This window comes from Lagopus muta, chromosome 4, assembly GCF_023343835.1.
Source record: "Lagopus muta isolate bLagMut1 chromosome 4, bLagMut1 primary, whole genome shotgun sequence".
In the NCBI taxonomy this organism is placed as follows: Eukaryota; Metazoa; Chordata; class Aves; order Galliformes; family Phasianidae; genus Lagopus; species Lagopus muta.
This window is the reverse complement of record NC_064436.1, coordinates 22,048,155-22,075,934: the sequence shown is the minus strand read 5'-3', so window position 1 is coordinate 22,075,934 and position 27,780 is coordinate 22,048,155. Positions and strand designations below refer to the sequence as shown.

General features: G+C 38.1%; 1 protein-coding gene across 1 annotated transcript in view; it reads left to right on the top strand.

The window, feature by feature from the left end:
- The first annotated feature begins 542 nt into the window (after nucleotides 1-542).
- TENM3 (teneurin transmembrane protein 3) overlaps nucleotides 543-27,780 on the top strand; it is a 1,260,835-nt gene continuing 1,233,597 nt past the window's right edge. Inside the window, exon 1 of the mRNA XM_048943303.1 lies at nucleotides 543-796. The gene's annotated coding sequence lies outside the window, so the exon portion shown is untranslated. The remainder of the gene's footprint in view (nucleotides 797-27,780) is intronic.

The following is a 27,780-nucleotide window of genomic DNA, read 5'->3' as shown; positions in this document are numbered from 1 at the left end:
GCGAAGCGACGCGCACCAAGCACACTGCGGCTGGCGAGTCTGGAATCTCCTTGAAAGCCAGCGCGGCGCCGCGCTCCCCAGGAGCACGTAGACAGAGGCACGCAGGGGCAGGGATAGGCCATGCCCTGCCGTGCCCGCTCCCCGCTACCGCACCGCATACCGGCCCGCTCCCCGGCACCCCTCATCCAGCCTCCCCGCCCGGCTCCCCTGCCGAGCCCAGGCTCCGCGCCCTGCCGCGGGGCGACCGGCGGCGCCTCGCACCCGCTCTCGCCCGTGGCCCGGCCACGGCCCCGCTCCCGCCCGCCCTCCCTCCCGCCCCCGCGCCCGCCTCCCCGCGGCGCGCCCGCCCCTCGTAGCCGGGTGCGGAGCTGTGGCGGGTGCGCTGCGCTGTGCGGAGCTGGCTCGGCTGCGGGCGGGGAGAGAAAGGCCGGGGAGGGAGGGGAGGAGTGAGGAAGAGGAAGGAAGGCGCGTGTGCGTGTGCGTGCAGGGGGAGGGTGGGGGGAAAAATCAAATAAATAAATAACCTCCTCACCAATAAGAGAAGCAGCAGCTGCCGAGCAGGCTGGGATCGGATGGGAGAGGTCTTTTCTTGGCCGTATTTGTTTGTTTGTGACCGGAGCCGCAAAGTTCGGAGCCGAACGTGTTGCTCGCCGCCAGCTGCCCCGCTCCACCTGCTCCGCTGAGGGGCTGCCAGCCCCTGCCCCTTCCCGCCCGCCGTGGGGCGGGGGGAGCGTGGGGCCGCGGCTCCGGCCGCCTGCCTGCTTTTTCCCCTCCAGCGCCGGAGCGGCGACGGCAGGTGAGTGAGTGCCTCGTCCGCACGTGTGCCCGCGCGGCTCAGGGCTGGCTCCGTGCTCGGCAGGAGCCGCTCGCGTGTCAAACTTTGTCTCCCGCAGCCCGGCTCGCCTCGGGGCTCGTTGGTGCTACGCGGCGGGCCAGGCGGCGGGTGGCGAGGTCCTGCTCCCTGCTAAGCCCTATTGGGCGCGGGGGCGAGCACGAGCACTGCCTCGCGCCGCTGCCCGGCTCAGACAAGTTTCGCCTCGCGGCGAGCCGCGCGGCCGCGCAACAGGCAGGGTCCTGAGGGGGCATTGGCGGGTCCCCACGTCGTCGGGCGTACAACGCTTTCGGGGTAATGCCGCATTTATTTCGCCCTGGCCGCGGAATCGCGCTTCAGGAAGCAAGGAGAGAAACTTACGTCTCACGCGGGACTGGACGGGAGGTTTGTAACGGGGGAGATGCGCGGGGCGACCGTGGGGCGGGAGCCCGGCAGGTGGAGCCGTGCGGGGCGCTGTGAGGGGCTCTGAGTACAGCCCCATGCGGGGGCTGCGGCTGTGCGGGGCTGCGGCTGCCCGCCGTCGCGCGGCTTTCCCTCCCGGCGACTGTTAGCGCGGTGCCCGCTACGTGTGGGGAAAGGCGTGATTCTGGGGGGAGTCCGTCTTCGTTACCTCTGAACGTACAAAAACGCGGTTGCTAAAATGATTCGATAGCAGCTAATAACTGAAAGATTAGCCCGGTACTCTGTAGCTAGCAAGGAGCAGACTGCACTAATTGGATAGTTAATGACATTTAAATAGGTTGGCTTTCTGAAAATGTAGTAAGCTGCACTCTTCCAGGGAAGTGAATAGGGGGGTGAGAGTACTTAACAATTTATTGTGGCGATGGTAAGGCTTCTAAAAGGGCTGCAGCGGTGAAGTTGTCAGCGTGGCCGGCAGCATTGGGACGCACCTTGCGCACCGGGAAGGAAGGCTTTATGGCTCCTCGTGTCTGCGCTGCGTGCGCACTCTGTGTAGCCAGAGCTGATGGGAGACAAACGTGGTACGTTTTGTCCAGCGGAACGCTCTTGCATCTTGTATTGGCATCTTGTGTTTGGCTGAACTGGTAAGTGAACCTCAGTTTCATGGCACTTACCGCTTAGGGCTGGAGTTTTATGTCACTTTCTGCCTCTTATGCTGATTAGAAATTCGCTGCTTAGTGTGGGCGTGCTAAGGCTGGATCAGAAGTGGTGGAGAAGCACTTCTCTTGTCAGTCTCCACAAACTAAGCAGGGAATGTAGTATTTTTCTATAGCAATTGCATACTGCTTTAAACACTGCTCAGTACAGTGATAAATCAATTTCTGCATGGTTAGACTTTATTTTCCAAGCTCTTTGTTCTCAAATCTCTCATATTTCTTCCTAACTTGAAAATGTGCTGTGAGAAACTTGAGCGATAGCTGTATGAACTTGTTGCATTTCATCTGAAAGTTTTCTCGATACAGTGTGGAATAAAGCTGGTGTAATAAGAAGCAACACAGCGTAATCTGATGGGCGCATTTTCCAGAGAAATGATTCCCACTGTCTGCAGCAAAGACTTGTATTGAAGGGAAGTGCCAGACATTAAATATAAGATTAAATGCAACAAGTCCAATAGGTTATGATATTTGCAGAACTCATGTCAAGATTGACACATTAGTAAAATTCTTAGGTACCTGTGGGCTCTTACATCTCTATACTTCTTCCCTCAGCTTTAGGTTTTGTTTTCTTTTGAAATAAAAAAAGTAAATAAATGAAGTCCCAAAACACCAGTCCAACTATGGAAAGTGCTTGGAGTGTGTGCCTACTGAGTCAGTGGGAATGCTGAGTTTCACACAAGTTATATTCGTAACTGTAAAACAAGCCCGTTTCCATCTCACATCAGATGCTGCAGCTTTCACTGGGGAGTCTTTCTGTGTTGTATCCCAGCCTTCCTCTTTTTACTATTACTGATGCATTTCTCACATACTTTATTCTTGTGTGTCAAAGTATTCAGATGCTTCTTCTGAACCTGAAATCAATTCTATGCTTTCCCAAATGAGGATTTATAAAACTCAGAAATAATGGGGCTTTCTTTCATCTTTTTTTTTTTTTTTTTTTTTTCCTCCTTAGTTCCCATAAAAGTGTTAGCTTGAATGAGATGGAGTTTAATGTTAAGGCTGGATTTCCTTCAAAACAAACGTATGACTTTCCGTGTAGCTGATAAAGGTATAGCTGAATGTGTTATTGAAGATTTACAAAATATTGATGTCTTGACATCTGTATTTGTGATTGTCTCTGGTACAATGTGGAATATAAGGAGGTGTCAAAGAGTGTTTTTCTGGAAGGGGGGGAAAAAGATACAGTGCATCCTTGTGTAAAGCTGCTTTGGAAAGTTGCATTTGTGTATTTTCTATATATTTTATTATATGTATTTCCAAGACAGGTTTTACAAGAGGATAAGCTACTTGAAAAACCCTCTTAGTGAAACTCAGATGCCTATCTTCTGTAACATCTGCGTGTTTTTCCAAGTCTGCTTCCTCGCTTTTATTTGTAAATCTATGCAGGAAGATTCCCCATCTTTACTGAGCATGTTCTTCTGCATTGCTTCCAGATTTGACAAGTTGGTGTGCTTCCTCCAAATACTTGCAGTACTGATGTTAAACTTTCTAGATTGATTGTCCTTACTAGATTGATTGTAATTTCTGCTGAAGATAGGTACCATTTTTATATGTAGTTGCACTTTAGACATACTATAGCTAGAAATGCAGTGTGTAATCACAGCGCAATATGGAAGTGTAAACTTTAACCTAAGAAAACCTTGAAGTTTCCCTACTGTGTCAGAGGAAGGGAAGAAGTTCTAATTCCTGTATAATTACCTTATCCATAGTGCTTGTTAGATGAGAGAATGTCAACTTCTGGACAATTGCCTCTGTCGTAACTAATGTAGAGTATTGTTGCCTTTGAAGCTACAGGATACATTATGATTCATTACAATTAATAGAGATATTTAGGAAACAGAGATGCAACATACTTTTTAAAGCAATGAAGGTAAGAGGCTGCAAAATTCTGTGTCTGAAAACATTTATTGTGTAGCTGATAAAGTAACGATTAATACTAGTTGGAATCTGGCTTCTGGAAACCAGTACTTCTGCTCTAAAAAGAAGAATAACAGTATGTTGGCTTCACAGATAGTGAAGGTTTTTTTTTTTTTTTTTTTTTTTTTTTTTTTAATTATAACAACATGTTACTGTATTGATAGCAATTGAAGTTACAAATTAATACATCCTATGGATTTAGCGGAGTCGTGGTTTGGAGGTTATCAGAATGGCAAAAGCATTACATTTCACTTGCATTTGCACAGTGGAGACGTTTTCCTACAAGCTGACTTGCAGCTCTGTTACATTGCAAATATGTCTGTATGTAATGTAACACAATGTATGAAATTGTGTTTTTTGAACAATTTCAAAATTGTCATTCAGGTCTGTAAATGAGCTTAGTATTACGTGTCAATCTGTTAGTTTTGGGCAATTATTTTAGCATTTCCATGATGAATTCTGTAGGACTAGTTTTCTTGTTGAGTTAGTCACACGGAGAAGTCTGATTGCAGTTTAGCACACACATGTGCACTGATACATATATAAACACTTGCCTCTACAGGCTGTATGAATATCTCTATTTTTATTAAATCAGTCTTAGTAAGTGAAACAGTGCATCTGCTTTGTATGAAAGAAAAAAATTTGTTGACAGTCTCTTTTGAGCATAAGAAGTAGCAAATGGAGACACCATGGAGTATTTGCAAATACTTTTCCTCTAGAAACTCAAGCGAGTCAAAGAGGGTGTCAACTTTATTATTTCAAATGGCATCTCTAATCTTAAACTATTGCAGTACTGTACCTAAAGGCAGTCTGCCTGTGAGCACTGCTGAAATCTAGAACTCTTGAGAATGTCTCTTAAAATAGCTGCTAAATGTTGCAGTGTTAATTAAGAGGTAATGTAAATGGAATCAAATGTTATGACAGCATAATGGTCTCCTGTTGAATATAAGTTCCATGGCTTAGCAGACACACTTTCAGAAAACAGGCATATTTCAGTACTGCCTGTTCAATAGGAACTGTTTCCACGAAAGCCTTAAGTAATCCCCATAGAGATATTTTTTTTTATTTGGGGTTCTATTATACTACTATAATGAGAGCAGCATCTCTTTGCCTTGATTTGTTGAATGTGGGGTCAGTTTCTAGAAATCTGTAGGGTCACATATGGTGGTTCTCTGCTTCAGTCATTGCACTGATATGTGGGACTATTGCTAGCTCCTTTTCCACACCCTGCAGAGAATAAATAGCTAGAATATGCTGTCATTGTGTTTTGGTGATGTAGAGTGCAGGGGGCAGACTTCCTGCTGTCTCAGTGCATGTGATTTTGACCCATGTGCAGTATTTGGAGTGAGAGCATTTTGAATGTGGGGGGAAAAAAAAGGAGATGGTCAAGATGGATTTCCCTTCTGATAGACATCTCTGTGATTATAGTTCCTTTGTTTTTCACAAATCATTTTGTCATTAAAGCTATGTTAATTTCATCTCTGAAGAAATATGTAACAAATTCTTTTGGGTGAAGTTGTTACTTCCACATTAGTCTACCTTTTTATTTTAAATTTTTAAAATCTTTTCTCACTTGGGACAGGGTAACATTGAGCTGTAGCCCTAATGATGTTCAAAAGAACATCAGCCATTTTCAAGGGCAGACAGCAGGGCATAATGAGGGAAGGCGGGCAGCCAGCAAGGACTGAGCCCAGATTTATCTGCTTCCTGAGCAAGTGGGGTGAGGAAGAAACAGGGATGAGGCATGTGCTAATTGACAGTGTTCTGTGGCCCCTAGGTCACAGCAGGAGTGAAGGTTGTTCAAGTTTGGTCTGAGCCATTTCCATTATCTTCACAGCTAATTCTGCTTTATGGGAGACTGACCATTGTATGTTTGATTTCAGATGAAAAGGTATTTGAACTGCTAACAACATTATCTGAAATTGCACTGATTTATGCAGTAACAACCATCAAACATTATAACTGATAAAACCCATTTTAGACCCCATTCTTGCAGGCTTTACATACATGTTTAATCTCATGATGAGTTCTGCTTGTATTTTTAGGTCTACTACCTGATATAACGAGAGATATAAAATGTAATTTTTTTATTAGAAGTAAAGCCTGTTTAATGCTTTCTGGAAACTAGCAATCTTAATTTTAATTTTGGTGGCTTTGTTTCTGGCAATGAGTCACCTCAGCAACAGTGTATAATACACTTTTGGTTGAGCACTAACCCCTTCAAATCATTGGGGCAGACTTTGTTCTTGGACAGCAGAGATTACTAAACCTAATCTTACGTTACAGTGAAATAAAAGAGCACATTCAAGGAATACACAAATCCTATCAAGGTAATTTTAAAATATTTCTATTTGCTGCAGTGAAGGGGGTGAGATTGAGGGATGAGAATCCAAATGGGTGAGCTTGTGGTCTAAGGGGAAATCAAACTTTGGAGAAAATACACAATATCTGATACAGAGTAATCCCTTATTTGGTGTTTCAGCAAATCTGCTAATTTAGGGTGTGGGCAGAGTGAATTAGATACAGTGGGTAAGAAGGTACTGTCCATTCACTTAAGAACTACTGTTAATGTAATTGGATTTTTAGCTGCCTTTTAGATTAAACTGCGTATGTGTTCCTGGTCTATTGCAGTAGGAAGTAAAATGTGCTCATTTGCAACTGCAAGACTAAACTAATTAATTTTACTTCATTTTGCAAAAGATTTATTATGGCTTATGTGTCCCAGGGAAAAAAGAATAGTAGGTAGTTGTAAAATGTGTAGAACAAGGAATTTTTTTTTTATTTAATAAAGATGGTAGGCTTTATTTCCTCAATAGCTAGGATTAGCAACACTGAAGTGCAAGTGGGATAAAGGTTAGGTTTTCCACTCTTCTTTAGATTCATTGGTAAACACTTACATGGCTTAGTGTGTATTCAGAGATGCTCTTTGATTTTGTGGTTTTTTTTTTTTTTTTTTTTTTTTTCTTGCAAAAACTGAGGAAGAAACCACAGGGAAAGAATGAGAGGAGATTGCATAGGACTGATTCGCAAACTAGCAACAGCTGTTAGAGCAATAAAGGGGGATGGCAAGGAGTCCTTCTTCAGTAGCAACTGAAGGAGTGTGGACTGGATTTGGCATAAGAAAGAGAAAGGTGGAGCAATGAGAAGAGGGAAAGTGGTTAAAGAAAGATTTAAAATACTACCTTGTTCTTCGTAGAAATGATTAGTCAACGGGGGCAGAAAATTATTAATAAATAAATAAACAACCTCTTCTGAGTAAGAAATTTTTGTGTATGTGGTGTTTTTTCTCTTGAGGACCTTGTGATGTACAGTTGTGGGGGTATTTGTATCTCAGACAGTATGTGGACTCTTTGGGTTTGAGTCCCGTAGGGGGAACCTACTCTCTGTATGTACACGGCATACTTTGTGCTGCCTGGACATGTCTTTCTTCTGTAGGACAGGAAGAACTTTTAGCAATTTCTGAAATCTCTCTGCACTTGCTTCCTTTTTACAGACTTTCATCCTACTGTCTTTCGCTTTGTTTTCTTTAATTCTGTGCTTCAGGAGCACGAGGATCTGAAGATAAAATTGACCTAAACTGAAAACTCCCTGAACCAGTAGAATTGACTGGGGCTGTGATCACACTCAATTTCACACTGCTGCTAGTGTTGTGCAGAGTAATATTGTGAAGGATTCTGTCAATTTTTGGTTCAGCTGCTAGTAGTTACAGTGAAGAATCACAGGGAGGTTCACTGTCTTCAGTCAATGATTGAGAAACTTTATTAGAGGAAAGAAAACTGGTATTTTCTGCAAAGATTTCTTTTTTGTCCTCATTATAGCGCTTTCACGTAGAAACTTTTCATTTATTGGCTGAATAGCTGCAGCTGATTTTCAAAAACTGTACATGACATTTGAAGTCCTGGTTCCATACATGTTTTTCTTGATGGAAAAGTTGAATTGTTCCAGCTCTTTGGCTATTTGTTTCTACTCTTAGAACTTTTTCAGTTCAATAATACAGAGCACTATACAACCAGCTGTCATGTCCTGCTTGTGTCGGAATCATACCAACCATGTCCCCAGAAGTGTTTTTTTCACTGGTCCTTTACACCAATCTAAACTGGGTAATTCTGTGGGGAAAATAAATAAATAAATAAATAAAATCTTTTAAACCATGTTGAATCACTTTATTGCTCCAGAATAGTTTTGCTGGTGATACTGAGGATTCAATGCCTCCATATCATATAATGAAGTTTTCATATTGCTACTTACATACTGGAATTATTGGAATTCATTCTTTGCTAAGGGAATTTTCTGTTGCTATCCTTGTTTGCTCAGATCAACAATCACTTCTCCCATGTCTTCTCTCCTGCTTTTCTACTTCGGTCCCATCTGTTTCTCAGGTGCTACTGTATTTCTGCTATTGCTGTATTTAGCTGCATTTACAGTTCATGATTGACTTCATCGTCAGTCCTGACTGCATCCTCCAGAGCTTTGTGTGTAACTACCTTTTTCACTATTGGTCTGTCTCCTTGCTCTGCATCTCTCCACGGAAAATCACCTCAGTCGGTATTTTGAGAGCCAAATCTGAGTCTCAGAAATGTTTTTTGTGAATGACTTGTAGCCAGGAAAAAAGATTTATTGTTGAATCTGTGTTGCAGCACATCTGAAGTTTTGAGTAGGAAGAGGAAAACATGAGGAAGAGATGCAGTAACTATATAGCGTTTTAATCTTAAGAGTGCAATCTACTGTCTAAAATTGTGTTTCTTCATTAGTGCACAAACCTATCTGCTTAAGAGTTGTTCTCAGCAGTCATACTTGATAAGAAGAATGTATTACTTGTATTTGTTTTTTGTTTCTTTGCTTGCTTGTTTGTTTGAAGCCAGTGAAAGAAGTGTTAGCTGCATGGAAACCTTGTCAACTTACCCAGAGAACAGATGTACACATGATGCATAGGTATAAGGCTCTATTTCATCATTGCCATGGTAATCCATCTCAATCATACTTCTGTGAGGCTACTTCTAAGTTTAATGACAGTTTACATTTCAGGGAATACCTTGTTTTTTATTTCTTCTCTGTGGTGAAGATATTCTTACTTATTAGAAGACAGCAGTTTTGAAATGTCTATCATGTTTGTAACATATCTACAGTGACAAAACATACGCAGGAAAACATAAGCTGTAGAAAATAATGCATATTGAGCAAGTGAATATTTCAGCCCTAATAAAACAAACAAACAAAAACCCTTGGAAGTTACCCTGTTTTCCCAAACACTCCTTTGATGCCCCTAGGTTATGAATGACTGAGCACCTCTACAAGTGTAAAGCTTGCTGAAACTGAACTCTGAGGGGACCCACTGTAGAAGCTGAGCTGTCATTAGAAAATGCTTTGTTTAAAGGCACTTCATAATCACAGCAGAAATACTTGTTAATAAAGAGAAAATGTGTGTCATAGACAAAACGTTTGAGGACTTAGAATTCAAATTGCTGCCATGAGCTTCATTTAAAAAACAAAACCCCCCAAATGGTCATCATTTAGTGAAGCCAGTATTCCATCTTCATGGAACAATGTCAAACTTAAATGCCTGAATCCCAGATTACCTCTATCTCCTAGAAGTCTGAAGATGTTATATTATGTAACACTTTCATTAAATGGAGAATCAGTCTATTATCTAACATAATCATTTTTGCAAAGAAATATGAGGACAGCGTGTGACACTGAAAGTACAACATTTTCTCCTCTTCGCTTTCTGTGATTTGGAACTTTAAATTGTTCTCTGTTCCTCAAAACATTTTCTTTGGAAAATTACTGCAAGATACTTTTTATGTTGTAGAACATAGATCCTCTAAAAACCTCCACATTTTTTCGGGCACTGCTGTGAAGACAGTTAAATGGAAGTAACTTCTTATGAGATTTGATTTGGGAGCTGTTAACGCATACTGTACGTTGGATATGCTGCCTGCTGGTGCGAAACTGTTGAAGACATCCTTTTCCCACTTGGCATACATCCTATGCCTTCTCTCTTTCTTCGTCTCAAGACTTGTCTTTGTTAATCTCTAGTTCTCTTCTAATAGTCTCTCATAATTTAATACGAAGCAAAGTGAATTAAAAAAAATCTTCCAAATCTAAGTCCCTATTTGTCTCTTTTTGTTTATTACTAGGTAAACATATATTTCATTCACATTTTGGACCAGAAATCCACTGTTAGAATTATAAATACTAAACTACATGGGGGTTGATGCTAAAAACTCTGGTTTTCTGCTAGAGCACCGTGTTTTCTTTGTTATTTTAGCCCTGTGAACTATTATTTTTTTTCCAACTTTTCTCTGAAGGTATTAAAATGTAAGTAAATGAAAGAAAGATGTAAGTGGGGTTATACATTTTCCAGCACAATGTGCTCTACCCAACCATTCTGAAATATTTTAAATAAATTCTTTGAGTGAGCTGGTGTGAAACTGAAGAAAACTTACAATGGTGACTGCCCTTCAGATTAGTGATTGCATTTTCATTGTTTTAAGGGTGCATTTCAGCTAATTTGTATCAGTGCTTTTGCTTTGAGCTTTCTCAGCTCATAGTTTTTCTTTTATATTTAGGTCCATTTGGGCTAGATGTTTTTATTTATGTTAATTTCAAATGAGTTCTTGTATTTTTTTTTTCCTGGATCTTAAAGCAGGATTAGGCAAATTGGAGGAAGAAACTGAATGCATTTCTTGCTTCAAATAATCTGAATGTTTGACAAATGTTTATCCTTCTATTCTGGGTAGAGGTGGGACAAAACACTTTCTCTTGCACTGAACTTTCCTGTTGTATGGGAACTGCTGAGTCACGGCCTGAACCTCTGATTGATCACCTGAGGTGAGCCATGAGTCAGCCAGAGGAGCACAGGTGAAGGCAATTCACCTGTGCTGCCGGAAGGGGTGGAGCCAGGCTCCACCCCTCCTGGACCTATTTAAGAGCTGGCTACCAGAGGGGAAGGATCTCTTCTGGAGATCCTCCTCTTTGATATCTTCTAGTGAGCTCAACCCAAGGGTAAGCTCTTCTACTTATTCTCTTTTGTGATCCTGTTTGCTTTGCCATACTCTTTTGATTATATTGCAATTATAACATCTTGGTTATACACCTGTAAATTTTGATAACCTTTAAAGCTAAACTCCTAGTTGTAGCAAATGTAGTTCAAAAAACCAAATCCAAACTTTTAAATGAGAGTAAACAGTAAAAAAAATTTAAGTTCAACATTAACTACCATATTAGTCTAAAAATGTGTCATTTTCAGAAGTGTGGTAAAATGTGTTTTTAAAAGGTAAATTTTGTTTTCTTTTACATCTGTTCATTTTCACCTCCTTACATAGTACATCTGGTTTTGCTGTTAAAGCTAAGATTATTGTGTGGATCTTTTTAGTACTGCTTATTTCTTATGGCATATTTGAATAAATTTAATTTTAGATCCTTTCGATTCATTTGCTCTTTGCGCAAGCAAATGTTTTGACTTTTGAGAATACTTGCTGGCTTTTCACTAGAAAAAGTGAACGTCATTCAACTTGAAGATGGAAACTTGGCAAATAGTGCTGTAGTTTTCCACTGAAAGGGGGTGTAAGGTGTGCATTTGTTTAGAATGTAATACAACTTGTATAGAATAGAATTACAGAATCACAGAATCACCGAAGTTGGGAAAGACCTCTGAGATCATCCAGTCCAACTGTCCACCTATCACCAATATTTTCCTCTAAACCACGTCCCTCAGTACAACATCTAAATGGTTTTTGAATACCTCTAGGAACAGTACCTTCACCACCTCCCTGGGGAGCCTGTTCCAGTGCACCGCCAGTCTGTCAGAGAAGACTAATTGATTATTCTATCTCCATTTCTTCTAATTAGGGGAAAAAACAAAAAACAAACAAAAAAAACCAAACAACAAAACACTATACAATTTGATGTGAGAACTTACAGTGTAGCTGGTACAACCTGAACGTTGCTGAATGTAGCTGTTTGCTGGCATGTTTGTTCTTAAATGCTGAAAAGACTGCTGTTCTTTTATAAGGGGACTATGACACCTTAGTGTTGGTTGGGTGTGTGTGAATGATGGATATAATCTGCTACTACTAATTTGGTTTTAAATTCAAAGCCTTTGTATGATTTCAAGATGACAAGTACCTTGAATTCTATTCTTACATTCAGTTAACTGATTCTGTTATTGTCCTGCTTATCCTCCGTATTTTATTTTCCTGTAGTACACTGGTAAAAAAAAAAAAAAAAAAAAAAAAAGAAAAGAAAAAAAAAAGTAATTCATAACGACCTTTAAATTGGTGGATAAGATCTCCTTTTTATTTTAGTTTTATCTATAAGATTTTCATCTCTGATTCATTTTTACAGTTAAATGCAGAAAGTAGAGTATTAATTTCTTATTACTTCAGTGATTCTGGAGTCTTTACTGCTACTAAATCTTCACACTTTAAATGTGTAGCTGGTGAGAAAAGTTATACTGTCTGTGAATTTCACATTACACGCTCATTTTCTTTCTGTACACTTCTCGGGTAAATTACTATTTGGACAGTATATAAAAAGCTATGGAAAGAGTTTTACCATTGCTTAGTTTCCTTCCCATTGTTTGATGATTTGATATACAGAGGTCCAGTGGAAGCCTTGTTCTTTTTTACTGTGTGTTAAGAGAGCTAAATGTAACCTTTGTCACTGGCTCTGGAGAGCTCTTATACAGAGTAATTTTCTTCTAAATTGAAGGCTTCTCATAGTCAATAATCGCTTTGTGATAGACATATATCTTATCTCGTAGCTCAGTTATCATACAAAGGTGCTTCATTGTGAGAAATTCTCTTTGGTAGGCCAGTTGTTTGGTTGAAATCCAGCAATGTAGTGAATCAAAAGTGATACCCACATAAAACCCTACAGTTTGTAGCCAAGTGATGACTGGTTCTGTAGCCTCTGCAGTTTGTCACTGATGCACACGGTATGTGTTAGTGGTAAGAGAGCTACTGTGTTGACTTGGAAAGCTAATTTAATCTACTTTACAATCTGAATGGCTTCATCTCTCATTTACTGTTTGCTCTTTGTAGTGTCACTCTTAATACTGCTTTACAAGACATTTTTCTTCCTGTCCTTCCTTGCTTTCCTTATCTAATGTTGTGCTAAAGCTAGCGTGTGCCAGAGCTTGTGCTGAAGATGCCCATTCCTTGTATTTATGTTTTGGTGATAGCTGCCTGTGTTGGTCTGAATTTTTCTGGATTTGCCAGGGGTGGTCAGGCACACATTTGAATTCAGTGCAATTGTGCAGAACAATCCAGTCTGCCCATTTAGAGCACTCCAACTCTCCATGCTTTATGAAGAGACTGTTTTCTGAGTTATGATAGAGCACTACATGTTCATTGGAAGATTTCACAGAGCTGGTCAGTAGAAAGTGATGCACAGTGTACAGAGTCTTGCCCGAAATCTCACATCTCTTCTGCGTTTGAAATACTGAGTCAGGAGAAATCGCTCCATTTAGGAGCTATAAATTTGACATTATTTTTCTAGGAGTAAACATGAAAGTGAAAGGAACTTATTGTCTCTATAAGGGCAGTGATAGTGATTGCAGAGGGTGCTTGGTGCTTGGGGTACCTACATGGCTAGCAGAAATGCCAGTATTTCAATCTGCTGTCTTCTGAAGGGACAGCAGTTAATGACTTCTGTGTCTCATACAAACAGCAGGTTACATCATTGTAACCATTGTAACATACATCACTTTGTGATAAATGAGAGAGAAACAGAAACAGATCGTTACTCTGTGATGTAGTGAATATGGGAGGAGTTCTTGGATGTGTCACCAGTTCACTTCTGCTTTACTTTTTTTTTTTTTTCCCTCCCCACTGGAAAAAAAAAATAAATGGGGGAATAGCATTGGACAAACAGATTTCAGTCCCGTGAGTAGAAACTAGACTGTGGGTCTCAGCTCAGGAAATCAAAGCTGTTGATTGTTAGTCTAGACATACAGATACTCGGAGTCAGAACGGGATATAAAGAATCTGGCATTTAGTTGTTATTACTAAATGTCAGCCATTGTATATGAAGTATAGCTTCAGAAGAAAGTTTACTGAAGTATTTGAGCTGTCTTTTTATTATCACAACATTTTACACACTTTATACGTGGGTCACTCTGAAAGAAATGCCTCCTATTTATTACTATGGAAACTATGGCAGATACGAAGAGCACAGTAAGACTGTTGAGAAAATTCTCAGCTACAAATACTATTTTTCAACAGTCACAACATTTAGCTGTGCATTTTCATCAACGATGAAGAAGAGCTTGCATTCCATCAGTCTGTTCTATATTATAAAAGAATTCATGGGTAGGGAGAAAATATATTTGCTGTCAAGTTGTTCACAGTCATGGCACATACAGCAGATCAGAAGCAAGAATAACTTGCATATTTAATATGACCAATTGCTCAATTACCACTAATATATTTTTATTAAACTGTAAGCTCCTTGGCCTTGGCCTTCTTTCTTTTTTTTTTTTCCTCTCATGGTGCTAACATATTTGTTGTCAATGTTATCCCAGTGAGGAAAAGAGTAAATAGCCAGCTGTTTTTTTCTGTACATTCTTCCTTATTAAATATCCTTGTGAATATTTATAAAATTATTAAGAGTTATTCTTTTTCCTACTGTTTAACCTGAAAATGCAGACTGTTTTTTTTTTCTTCATGAAAAATGTGCTTATTTGTAAAGGAAAGTGGCATGGCAAAAGACTGGAATGCTAATTGTGCTGTGTTTCTGTATGATATAAAAATCTGGACATTTTCTGTGCTCAAGCTTCAAATGGAAAGCAAGATGATTTTGTCTAATTACCAAAACTAGAAGGAAGTGTAGCTTATAACCTATAACAAAAATGCTAAGTATTGTCTATTTCTCTGTATAACAATAATGGGCTGAACTGTGCTTTTAAGATGAATGAGCATAGTCTTCATAAAATTCATTTGTCTCACTACAGCTGTACTGGTGGAAAGTAAAATGATGATTTGCATTTGTGTACAGGTATTAAAGAAGGGTTGTGAGGCATCGTTGTGCTGTAACCAGAATTAGGAATATTCATAAGGCTAGAGGAAGAGAACTTTAAAAAATCCAAGTTAGAAGTTTGGTAAAAGGTTTCTTTGTAGTGTTTCAGATTATGCACTTCTCTTACGTGGATATTACCTTTTGCAGGAGGGCAAACTATTAACTATTAAACTATTAAAATCAAAAGTGTGTCAGCCAGTTCACTAGAAACTTGTGTGCATTTCCCAAGTGATGAGGGAGAATTGAATATACTGTGATCATTTCTTACAATCAGTAGAAGGATAAACTGCAAAGTGTTCTGAGGTGGCTTTTTTTCAGGGACATTTTAAAAGCAATCCCAAGGTAGCCCTGCCTCTGCCACATACTAACTGGGATTTAATAAATGGAGAATGTAAGTTCAGTTGCAATATGTAAGAAAGTATCAGTGAGTTCGTTATGGGATAACTGCATTAGAATTTTGGGAAATTCTTTTGTATTTATAGGTATCTGCTGACTTGAGATTTGTGATTTTGAGAAAGTGTGCTTTGGGGTAGAATAGAAACACTATTGTCTTTTTAGAATCACCTTTGCCATCACACTTCACATAGTGTGATAGCATTTCACAGTATTTCATCAGTACATACATCTCAGTGTATTTCATCAGTAAATACACTGAAGACGTAAGGATTCAGAGCAATAATGTTTCTTGTTTCAATTGCAAAATACAATTATTTTATAGCATTGCTTCTATTGTCTACATGTATAATATTAACAGCATTGATAACAGTATTATGTATTATCTAATTGGCAATTTGCATTTAGATCCATAATACTAACTGAAGTTATTTTGGATTTGTAAGTTATTAGCAGAATCCACAGTGGTTTCAGTATATTCCTGTAATTTACGTTTGATGGCAAGCTACTTTGACTAAATCTCTATATTTGTACTTGCAAATATTTGTCTCAACCATCATCATGCATATTGCTCTGGAAAGCTATTCAGTACTGGGGTGTACAACTAAAGAAATTTCAAGGATGCTGCAGACTAGGTGCAACAGAGGGAAGCATCTTTTAAGGTTATGGAACAGGAAGTCTGCATTCCACTTTGTGCACCAGTGGTAAGCTTGAGTGCTTTTGGCAAGACTTCAAGATGAGACAAATAGTTACTACAAATGTGTACTAACTTGCTAGTACAGGTCTACTCAATGAATACCACATATGAGTGGATCTAGTGGTATTAAAAGGTCAAGAAAACTAAAAACAATGAAAAATCTTCTGGATAACACTGACTCCACTTATTGGCAAAGTTGGCTTTTATGTTTGATTTGTCTTGGTGGGCTGGGAAAAGGAGTTGACGACTGAAAACTTTGTGGTACTTGAGAGACTACAATAAGAGAAAAGGCCAGGGAATTATACTGTTTCAACAGTTTCAGAACTCAACATTTGCAGACAATGTTGCTGGAATGTATATATTTTTTTCCAGCCTAGAAGAGTGGCTCATATCCCAACAAAAGGGAGATAGACATAATTATCCAATAAGTAAAAAGTATTTATAGAGGAAATGGAAGTGCTCACCTCATAATGATATGCTGTGACAGAACAAGGAAAACAGAAGCCTGGTATTTCAGGGGAGGTTATGTCTGGGACCGTAAGAATGAACTGTAGCTTGCCCAGAGAACTGGTGGCATTCCTTTACTGGACACGAGCAATTAGTTTCACAGGACCATGGATAATTTGCTTTTAGCAGAATGTTGGATCTGGAACAGAGATCCCTTTCAACACCAGCTTTTTTTGTTGCAGCACTGCAGTATGAAATTCGTGTGTTCCTTCATGTTGCTGCCTAAAGGAATTGAAGGAAGCTGACCCTTTCATATAAAAATGGGAAAATGCTGAATAGTAGATAATTTTCTTTTATTTACCTTTCAGTAATTCATCTTTATCACTGGCAGGTCATTGACATCACTGGCACAATTTTTGATCATACACATTCAAAAATAAATGCTGGATGTAGGCAACAGTTATGCAGTATATGTTGATAACCTGTCATGCACACTTCTATCATTATCATTATTTGGGTACTCTTTATATGACTGTGGGGATGGAAGGTGACATTTTTGATCATGTCAAATATGAGTTGCAGAAGTGGAAGCAGAGGTAGCAGATAGGTTTTTATAACCATGTATTTTCTTCTCTGCAGGGAAAAAAACAAAACAAAACACAATGTATATTTTCATCAGATAATGAATCAAGTGCATATGGAGTCTCTTCAGCCTTTGGTTTAAGCCTGATTTGTAACTTTGAGCTTGCAACTACACAGAATGCATAACTTGGAAAGACCACTGTTTACACTGTGGGGTACTGCAAGGAAAGAACAAGGTTGCTGAGCAAATTTGTGTGAACTGAAATTTCTGTGACAACTGTAATGTGTTGTCGGGTTTTTTGTCTTGTTTTGACTAGTTCTGAGGTGTGACTTTGTAGGTGTTTTTCTGTAATGTTTATTTTTGTGGAAAAACTGTGAGAGTGTTTGAAGGTGAAAGGAATGCACTGGCTCTCTAGGCTGGTGCATTAGTTGTTGTGGTGAGCAACTGCACTCTCTGTTTATGACAGACTCTTGGTAATGGTGTCTGAATTTCTTCTTAGAAGTAAATATATAGCTCATATTAGAAGGGAAGCCACAAGTGAAGTAACAGCATTAAGCTATTGAGCAGGAAGTTTCAGCAGGCAAAAGAATAGGGAGTGAGCTAACCTGACTGTGCAAATAGGATTACTTGAGGGTGTTAGCACCTGTCCTTTTGTTTAGTCATATTCAACCTGGTGTGTAGAGACTACAAGCAAAATATATATAAATAAAAAGCAAGGTAATTGTGATGGCATTCACAAAGGTAGGCTAAATGTTGTTATGCTCACCATGCTTGGTAAGCACCTCACAAGTCCCTCTAGCAGGTGCAGCACAATCAGGAGATCACGCTTAACAGCTACCTAGAATTTCCTCAGTATTGACGAACTGCGTTTTTCCATGGACTCCTTTGAAACCAATCACATTGACAGTCCTTCTGTCAAATCTCCCAATGATTCAAGGACTCCCACCTAGATTAGCTGTTGTTTTCCATTAAGATTTCTTTTGTCTTGAATCCTTGAACTCCTAACAATTCCATCTCAGCAATTCTACCATTGTAATTTTGTTGTATATTTCTGTAGGCTTCCTCACAGCGCTTTGTTTAAACTTTGCAGTTTCAATCTTTAGAATACAGACAGCTGAGCGCTGGGGTCAGAGAGGTGTGTGGGGTGAGGAGGTTACAGATGGGGCTACAGAGAGAGGGCTATACGGAGCACCTGAGATATGGAGTAATTAAAAATTACTGCAAGAATAATCTCACTATTTGAATTCAAATTAGAACTAAATGTAGTAATGAAATTATATGAACGTGAAGGGCATTCTACCACAACTTATCATCAGAGCAGACCTTTTCTTTGACACCTGAAATATCAAATGTTCTAAAATGTAATAGATGTGTTGCACACTTTGGAAGCAAACTTGGATATAGCATTGGTGTCTGAGTGGTGTGCAGCAGTTACATCAATTCTATATTTAATCTAATAAATTGTTCTATTGAATTAGACCACTTGAATTATTTTTGTTTTCTGACTGGTGAAATCTGATTTATTCAATGTTCCTTGAATGCATTCACTTAGAATATAATTATGTATGATAGTGTTTGGATATAATACATGAACAGGCATAATCCTTTCATTTCTTTGCTGTAAAATTATTATTGAGTGATTGACTGAAATTCATGCTTCTGCTCGTTATTTCTTATATATAAGAAATATATATATATATATTCTAGGTCATCTCATATTAAGAAAGGCTTGTTCACTACCATCCATATTAAATAATTGTTCAGAACTGCAGTTTCAGGTGGCAGAAGATTGGAGGGGAGGTATCTTCCCCCTTTGCTCTGCCCTGGTGAGGCTGTATCAGGGGTACTGTCATGAAGAGCCCATGCCCTTCAGTTCAAAAAAGGCAAGGAACTGCTGGAAAGAGTCCAACAGAGGGCCACAAAGTTGATTAGGGGCCTGGAGCATCTCCCTGTGTGAGGAAAGACTGAGAGACCTGGGACTGTTCAGCCTGGAGGAGACTATGAGAAGGGATCTAATCAATGCTTACAAATATCTAACAGGTATGACCCAAGTGGATGGAGCCAGGCTTTTTTCTTTGGTGCCCAGCAGCGGAATAAGGGACAGTGGGCACAAACTAACATAAAGTTCTGTACTAATGCAAAAAATAACTTTACTGTCAGAGTGATGCAGTCCAGAACAGGCTGCCCAGAGAAGTCGTGGAATCTCCTTCTCAGGAGATATTCAAGATTCCTCTGGTTGCTTTCCTGTTTGACCTACTGTGGGGAACCTGCTCTAGCAGGTTCTCTCTAGCAGGACTCAATTTCCAGAGGTCCCTTCCAATCCCTACAGTTCTGTGATTCTGCATAATAGCATACAGATTATACGAAGTTAGTGCAATGTAGTAATCTGTTATATATGTGCCACTACATATGTATGCTGGTGAGCATACAAAAATATCTGTATGTGCTTGAAGTGAAACTGCAGTATACCGTTTTATATAATCTGTCATTATTCCTAAGAGATGTCAACAGTTTCTGCAAGCAGTCAAAACTAGTAAAATCACGCCATATGCTTTTACCAGCCTGTTCATAAATTCTGACACTCAGATCCTTTAGTCAGTAATGAGTTACATACTTCATGAGCATATAATCAATGACTACTGAGTGGTTCTCACATAAAGCCAGCTTGAGTGATTCCCATGATAGACTGTCACTGTCTACGCCTTCATCAGAACTCAGTTTTCTTTTGCTGCCTCCAACAACTTAGAATCGTAAATCTGTGAAGCAGAGTGGAGTGATCTAATGTCTTCTGCTTCTGCCACACATTTTTGACCAAGTTCAGATACTATAATTTCTTTTTGGCAGAAACATCCTGAGGATGCACGCTTAATCCATTGCATTGAGAAAGTGTATTGAGAGTTTGTAGTCGGTACGGACTGCATTAATGTCCCTCAATACCTGCTTCTCTGTATCTTCAGGAACTCAGATGTCAGATTTTCAACAGAGCTGTGTCTTACAGTCACTGAAGGAAAGCCTGGAAAAGACAGGCTGTTCATCATATCTTGGTAAACTCAACACTTAAGAGAAAAAAAAAAAACTGGTCTCAAGCAACTTTGCTAAAAGATTAGCTCAGGTGAGACTCAAATTAATAATAGTATCTCTGCTAGTTATGGAAAAGTAAGTGACTGACTTCTGCTATTTAATACCTAGTACTGCTGTATGTTGCAGAGGAGTTAGTTTTATAGGAAAGAATGACTGAAGAGATACGATAGGAAAATAATAGAAGTTAATAATTAATTAAAATGGCTCTTGAAAATAACTGTGGAATCCAAGAGAACAGTTTGAAAATATGATTCTGAGATATGTACTTCGTATTTCTGAAGAAAAAGCCATCAGGTGAAAAGAGAAAGTAATTTGACCCAATTAAATATGGACATGCATTGATTTCATTTTAGTGCTGGAAGTATTTTTTAAATAATACTCTTTGGAGTAAGAGCACAGTTTTACAGATATATGTGCAACTTGCCCCAGAAACTTTATTGATTTTATTTGGAATCCTGTAGAAATCAAGGAAAGTGGTGATAGTTTTGTTTTGTTTTTCCTTTTTGCTTTCTATGAATAAATCAGGAGCAAAGTAGACCAGCAAGCAGATCTGAAGAACTACTTAAAAGTTGAATTAAACACTGTGTTCTCAAAAATGTTACAGTTAATAACCATCCGAAGGCTTGAAAAGCTCATGACTTTTTGGGTAATTCTCTATTTAAGTATAGGAAAGCTGTGTAGGAAACTTGAAAAGTGTAGTTTTGCAATAGTACTGAAGCAAATAATCAATACATCACTGAACATAATCATTTTTTAGTATTGCTAATGAACTTGATGCTTCCATTTAACTTTGTCTGAATTACAGCTTGATGAATTTAACCTCAGAGAATGTGAGAGTTTAGCTCCTGCAATTTAATAGTGGCTTCTAGCATTACAGATGTAAGTGGAACAAGAATAATTATAGAATAATTAGATGCTTGTGTAAAACTTTTTTGATCATTAGCTTTCTTTCATGCAAGGAAGTTCTTTGAGAACTTTGCAGCTTGCATAGCAGTTAACCTGCAGAGATGTCAGGTAATACACGCTTCAGCTTGAACTGTTGCTTATGCTTCACTTACTCTGAAATTGCCAGGGCTGTACTGACTTACTGACTTAGTATATCAGTCCAGTCTTTAGAAGCAGCTAATACTTTTTTTTTATTATTATTATTTTTTTGCTATTCCTGCTTCAACCCTGTGTGAGGGTTTCAGAAAAAAACCATTAAGTGTGTAGACCCGAAGAAGTCCACAGGAAGGTTCATAACATCATTGAAGTTTGACTCGTGTATAGATTTTTTTTTTCTCATATGAGGTGTGCTTTCATAAAAAAAAACAACTTAGAAAAATATCAAGATAGTAAGTGCTGTACAGGTACATAATGGACTTAGTATGGGGCACAGCTGGACTGTTTTGATCCATTCATATCAAAGTTACAATGGATACAGCTCAACTGGAAGATGTTTGATTGTGGTAATCTAAGTGGTATTTTCAGTAAGGAATGTGCCTCTACCCTCAACTTATTTCCCTTCATCCTCTCCAATTCTTCCTTCCCTTCCTTCTTCTTTCTTTACCAGAATGTTAGCTTGCTCAAAAAAAATGACAATGAAGTTAGGACAAATAAGAGGAAAAATAGTATTGTCTGTTCATTTGATAATGTCAATCCAGACATCTGGGATTATTTTTCATGCATTCAGTCAGAGAGATCAATCAGCAGTTGCCAGTTTTTGCTGCCACGGTGCTTCATTTCCACTGCAGACTCTATTCTGCTTATAACACAAATGCATATTATTGCTTTATTTCTATTGTTTATAAGAAAGTAATAAAGTGCATGGAATATCAATTTGAGTTTCCTGGGAGCTTGAAAACTATTTTTTTTCTTTACAGAAAAGTTCTTACCTATTTTTTTAATATAGCAATTAACTGAGTAGGAAGAAGTCTTACTGGTTTATCCATTGAAGGAGAAGAGATGACACTTATGACAAGTGATGGATACTTTTGTCTATTGAAAGTGTTTAGGAGGCATATGGAAGGCTTTTTTTTTGTATACCCTTATAGGAGTAAAACTTCTCATTAAAGAAGAAAGACAGGTGACAAATTTGATCAGTCTTTTGTAGCCTTATATGCTGTAGAAAAGAATGGGAGGTGCCTAATATTTTCAGACTTCTTGATCTGAGGAGATATGTTTGAGCTGTGAATTGACATCGCTCTTGCAAGTATTCTTTCTAGAGCTGTCAGATGCAAAATCAAGATTTAAATCCTATGAAAGGCCAGTGCTATTCGAAGAAAGAAAACTGAAAAGTGCAAAAATATATAGAAGACAACAATAGAATGCTTAATGATTTTGTGAAAAGCTTCCCCAGAAAACAATGTTTGTGCCTCTGTTGAATGTAAGGTTTGCTTTCCAGCTGTATCATGGTCTATAGCCAAAATCACACTTGCTGGGGTGGTGGAATCCTCATCACGTACCAGAAAAACTACTACAATTTTGTGCTCCTGGCTTTTGATCTTTTCTGCACCTCTCTTCCCCGCCCACCCCCACTCTACGGATGAATTTGGGAAATGGGAAGGAAAGTTAAAACTTCGTAGAGCAAATCTTTCTGTGATAAAGACTTTAAACAAAATAGGCAGGGAAGAAAACCTCATCTTTCTAACAGCAAAGGTGAAATTGATTTGAGACTCGAACAATATATTTTAAAGTCATAGATATATTTAATTAGTTGACATTTCCAGCATTAGGAATGGAACATGGCTGATATGATAGTTAGTCCTGCTGGGAGGATATATATTTTCTGAACTCTGAAGTCTGAATTACTTCTAGACAGCTTTGTTTTTTACCTGTTTTGTTCTAAATGTATTGCCCATAATTTTGATGCATTTCTTAGTGGTCTGGGTTTCTTTTGCCTATTAATTGTACACAAAGGAACTTTGCTTAGTAGTCACGGTAATCTATAATACAAGATAATGTTGTTAATAAATGCAATCTTGTCTCTGTAGCACATATTTTTTAAAAATCCTGTGTCACTCTGGAAGTTCTGTTCTGCCTTTGGGACTAAATTGGAAAGATCTGCCAGAAGAGCTTACTTTTTCAGAGGGCATAACGGGCACTGATAATGTACTGTAAACTGTAATTCTGTAGTGCCATCAGGCTGCAGACTGACAGGAATCTCTAGGGATCTAGTGACAAGGTTGTAATATTTTCTCAATGAAGTCACTGATGTCTTTAGAAGGTGCCTTTGATTTCAGAGGGCATTTTATTTTTCTTTAAAAATGAATTTTTTCTTTAAAGATGAATTCTTAGACTTTTCTAATGCAAACTGACCACATAATAATAGTAGATAAAATTTCCAATTTTTGTGACAGATTAACAATTTCAGTATAGTGAAGTCCATCTTGGTCTCCAACAAACAACCACACAATTAAATTGGGTTTTCCTAAATAGAGCAGGCTGCCTGTTTTATATACACATACGAATTGTGAGAAGGGTTAGAGTAATTTCACTCAAAATTTTATTTCTTTATTTGGATTTATTTATATGCTTGAGTAGAGTATCCTCTATGTAGCCTAGGTGAAAATTTCACTTAATGTTTTGTCTTAATTACTCTCTTAAGGCGTTTGGACTTGGTGGTTTAAAAAAAAAAAAAAAAAAAAAAAAAAGGAAGCTTTCTTTTAGGCACAAATAATATTTGAATTTGTTATAATACACACCTGTTTATTAAAAATGGCATAGTTGAAAACATAAAACTAATACATAAATTTATACTTTCTTAAGTCTGTTTATTGTGTATTAAAAAAGTTGGGACTCTTAGAAACTATGTGATCAAATCTTAATATTGGAGAAAACAGGTCACACTTTTGTTTTGCCCTCCAGTAACTTAGACAAAGCTAAGCAGAGCAACAACCGACTGATCAAAACAGTTTAATGTAAACTTCACAAGAGTTGCTTTGATCTTTGGTGCCATAGTTCATGTTAACTCAGTACAATATCATTCTCTTAGGACCTGTTTATAGAATGTTTATCAGCAGGATTTTTTTTTTAAAGTTCTTTATTCCATTATCACTTTTTCTTAGAAAATATTCTACTTCCTGAGTAATATGGTGGCATTGCTAGTGGGTTTGTCTCTCTTCATGGCATCGAGCTTTCTGCCAGATCTGAGCATCTTTTTGTGGGCTTTGCTGGATTTGAAGCATTATATTTAAGATGTTTCAGAAAGCTGTTTTTGTGTTCTTTTTTCTTTGGAATCTTTCTTTTTTCATATGTACTCTTCTCTATGAAGCTAAAAAAGTTTTTAAATGGAGAACTGCTGGAGTGCAGTAATCCCAATTCTCTATAATCTTTCTCAACTTTTTTTTGACATTCAACATCAAGCTGAAGACAAAGTCAATTAGCAGATTTTTTGTTTTCACTACACTTAAAAAGGAAAAATTCTGTATGACAATTTTGTCAAGCTTTTCTGCTGCTTTGTGTGTAAATCTTAAATTGAACACTAATAGTATCCCTGTGTAAAATGTTTCACTTCAAAAAGAGATCTGTAGAAGCAGAGATACACATTTTCTCTCTCGGTTTAATGGTCTTTTAAAAGATCTATTTTCTCTTGTAAGTCCATTTTCCTTAACACTTAAGCCAAACAAGAGTGTGTACTATGTCTTAAGCAAGAAGAAAGCATTCTAGTCTTAATTTAAAAGTGAAAACACTGGAAAAAAGAAGTATGCTCAAGACAATTAGGTTGAGTAGTTTTCATGATACAGATTGCTCTGATATGCTAGAATAAGTCTGAATCTCAGTAGTTACTAATACAATTGTTTATTGTTTTTTCTTAACTAAAGGTAGTTTTTCTTTTGTTGTTCCTCCCACTTGTTGCTAAATCAACTTCTCTCTACAAGAGTAGAATATTGTGCTTAATCTTCAAGTTGTTTGATTGTAGTTTCTTTGACTGATTTTCAATCCATCCATTGAAGTCGTCTGTTTTGAAGTAGAAGGCCGCTCTTTCTCTAGGAGTTATGTACACATTAATAGCAGGAGTTCTGACTGGACTGCTTTTCAGATGTCAGTGGTTGTGCTAACGGAGTTAACATTTCTGTAAAGGTAATAGCCAGTCGAGCACTCCTGGAAGTCTTGACAGCAGTATACTGCTTCTCTAATGGAAAATACCGTAGCTAGGTAATATGAGCCTTCCTATCAAGTATGCTTCAGCTTTGTTTGTTTTCTATCTCCAAGAAGTGACTTAAGAGAAGTTTCACTAGAGTGAAAATCATGACATGGAAAAGGAAAGGAGCTTGCTGATATTTCTGCGCAACAGTATTTGTAATAAATTATTAGTATGGTTTATAGGTGTATTAGCAGGAAACTTCCTATTTGCATGTGATAATTCATGCACTCTCCTGCTCTGCGATTATAAAGAAGTTGGAACAATATTTTCTTTCGTTCCCAGAGATTTGTTATCTCTAGTCATCCATGTTGGTATTTATATATGTCTTACACTCCCTGAACAATATTCCGCATTCTTTGATTTTAAAGATGTAGAGGTCCTTCTGCTTCAGTTTTCACTTGCCTCACTGTCTTGAAATCATTTATCTTTTTGAGTTCATATAGATAACGTCTGCACTAGTCATTTCCAGGAGATTTGTATTGCAGCATAATAAATATCTGAAAGTACGATCATCTTCATATAATTTGTTGTACATGTTTTTTTTTTTTCCTTCAGTTACTATTCTCAGAAGTGTACTTTTAGTTTCAGTAGAGCTAACATTTTTCAGAGAGAGGAGAGAAACTGTAACAGTGCCTATTTGACACTGAATACGCTGCTGCTGAATTGTAGTCATACACTTTGGAATTATTAAGGAAGAGAACATGAAATCCAAAACAGACTCAAAAACTTTAATGGTAAAAAAGCAAATAAAAACCATCCAAGCAAATGACAATTAAACAAACTTATACTGGTAAGGGTACAGGAAATACTTATAGAAAATAGAAAAAATAAGAAGTTAAGTGTAAGGCTTATGGGGATTGTGTTATCTTTGTAAGACTTGTACATCTTCACTACATTTCAAAATGCTAAGGTGTTTAATATATAGGTACCTTTAGGATATTAATTGCAGTCACAATGTATTAATAAGCTGCCATATCTAGGTATTTTTCTTACAGGTAAATGAGAATTCAGTTGAATGTTTTTATATCATTCTGTGAAAGAGTAGAGTACTCTATCAAGTCAATATGCACTGCTTGTTGCTTAACTTGACAGTAATTAGGATGATAAAGTAAAAATATCTTTGTGTTCTGCCAGTGATTATTAAATCATCTCACTTTTTTTAACTTGAGAAGATTTAGGTTTGTTTACAACTGTATAATAAACATGATATAAAATGCAAGCAATTTATATTGAGATGGCAATTGGGCAGCTTGAAACTGTCTGTAATTTTTAATAAGCAGCATGCTTAAAACCTCTTTTGAACAAAAAGAATATATAAGAGTTTGCAGAGCTAAGATGGAAAAGCCACAATGTATTTTCTACTAGTATCTTAGTTGTTTCCTGAAGACTGACATAATTTTTTTTATCCCCCTCAAAACCTTTATTTGAGGCTAGGGTTAAGATTTTGAAGAGTCTAATATTTCCCATCTCGTTTAAATAGTTTAATATTTTCATGCTGCAGTAAAGGAAGTTTTCAGAAACCACTTTTCAATTAAAACCTTTATTGCTGGCTGAGACAGGTGCAGACAGACAGATGTAAGCTTGTTTGCAAGCTCTGAAGAAGCAGGCTGCAAACTTGGTGTAGGCCCAAATGTGTAAAGCTACAGCAGCTGGGATGTCTGGCCACATATAAATATGGTGCGACCTCTGAGGGACTCCTGAGGAGGACTCTGTACGTGAAAACAGGGCCTGCCTCTGCGGACTGCTCAAATGAGAAGGGCAGCCTGGAAGGCCAGAGTAACTAGTCAGTGTGTAACTCAAATTGTCCATATAAAGAAGTATGGGTTGATTATGAAAATGAAGTTTCTGTTGGATGCACTAATGAACCTGGCCAGAATGCTGAGGGGATAAAGCATAATCATATGCAGAACAATAAAGAGGAGATTAGAGAGTTTTAAAGAGGAGTGAATTTCCAAGAAAAGTTTGTCAGTAAATTTGAAGGAACGTAGTGCTAAAGAAATATGGAGGTTGAGTAATGGATTTTTTTTTTTTTCTCTGCGGAGATCATAATAAACAAATAACAGAAAATGGGAAAGTAAACCTCTTCTGGATCCCATTGTATGCCCCAGGACTACTTTGTATGTGATGGGCAATCTTTTTTATCAAAATTTTGATACATTTCCTGGTCTGCAGTCACTATTCACATCTGGAATGAGTAAGTGATTGATTAAACGAAGCCATATACGAGAAAATGATCTTCCCTGGGGAAAAAAAAAATCACAAGATTGTATGAGTTCCTGTAACAAGATTGCACAAGGTTACACAGATACTTGCATACATCACAGGTCTGTCATAAGGGAGACTGGGATGTGAAATGGCTGTCTTTTAGGTATGTAAAAGCAGTGGAGATCAGGCTAAGCAGTTCTTCAGGGTTTCAAAATGCCTGTTGAAGCTGAATAGGGACAAACCTAAAGTGAAAGGTAGTTTTTGAATGACAAATCTTACGGAAAATACAAATGAATGCTGTGAGTAATTACTGAGTATTTGCTAGCAGTTATCATTAATGGAGGAAATCTGATATCCACAACTTGA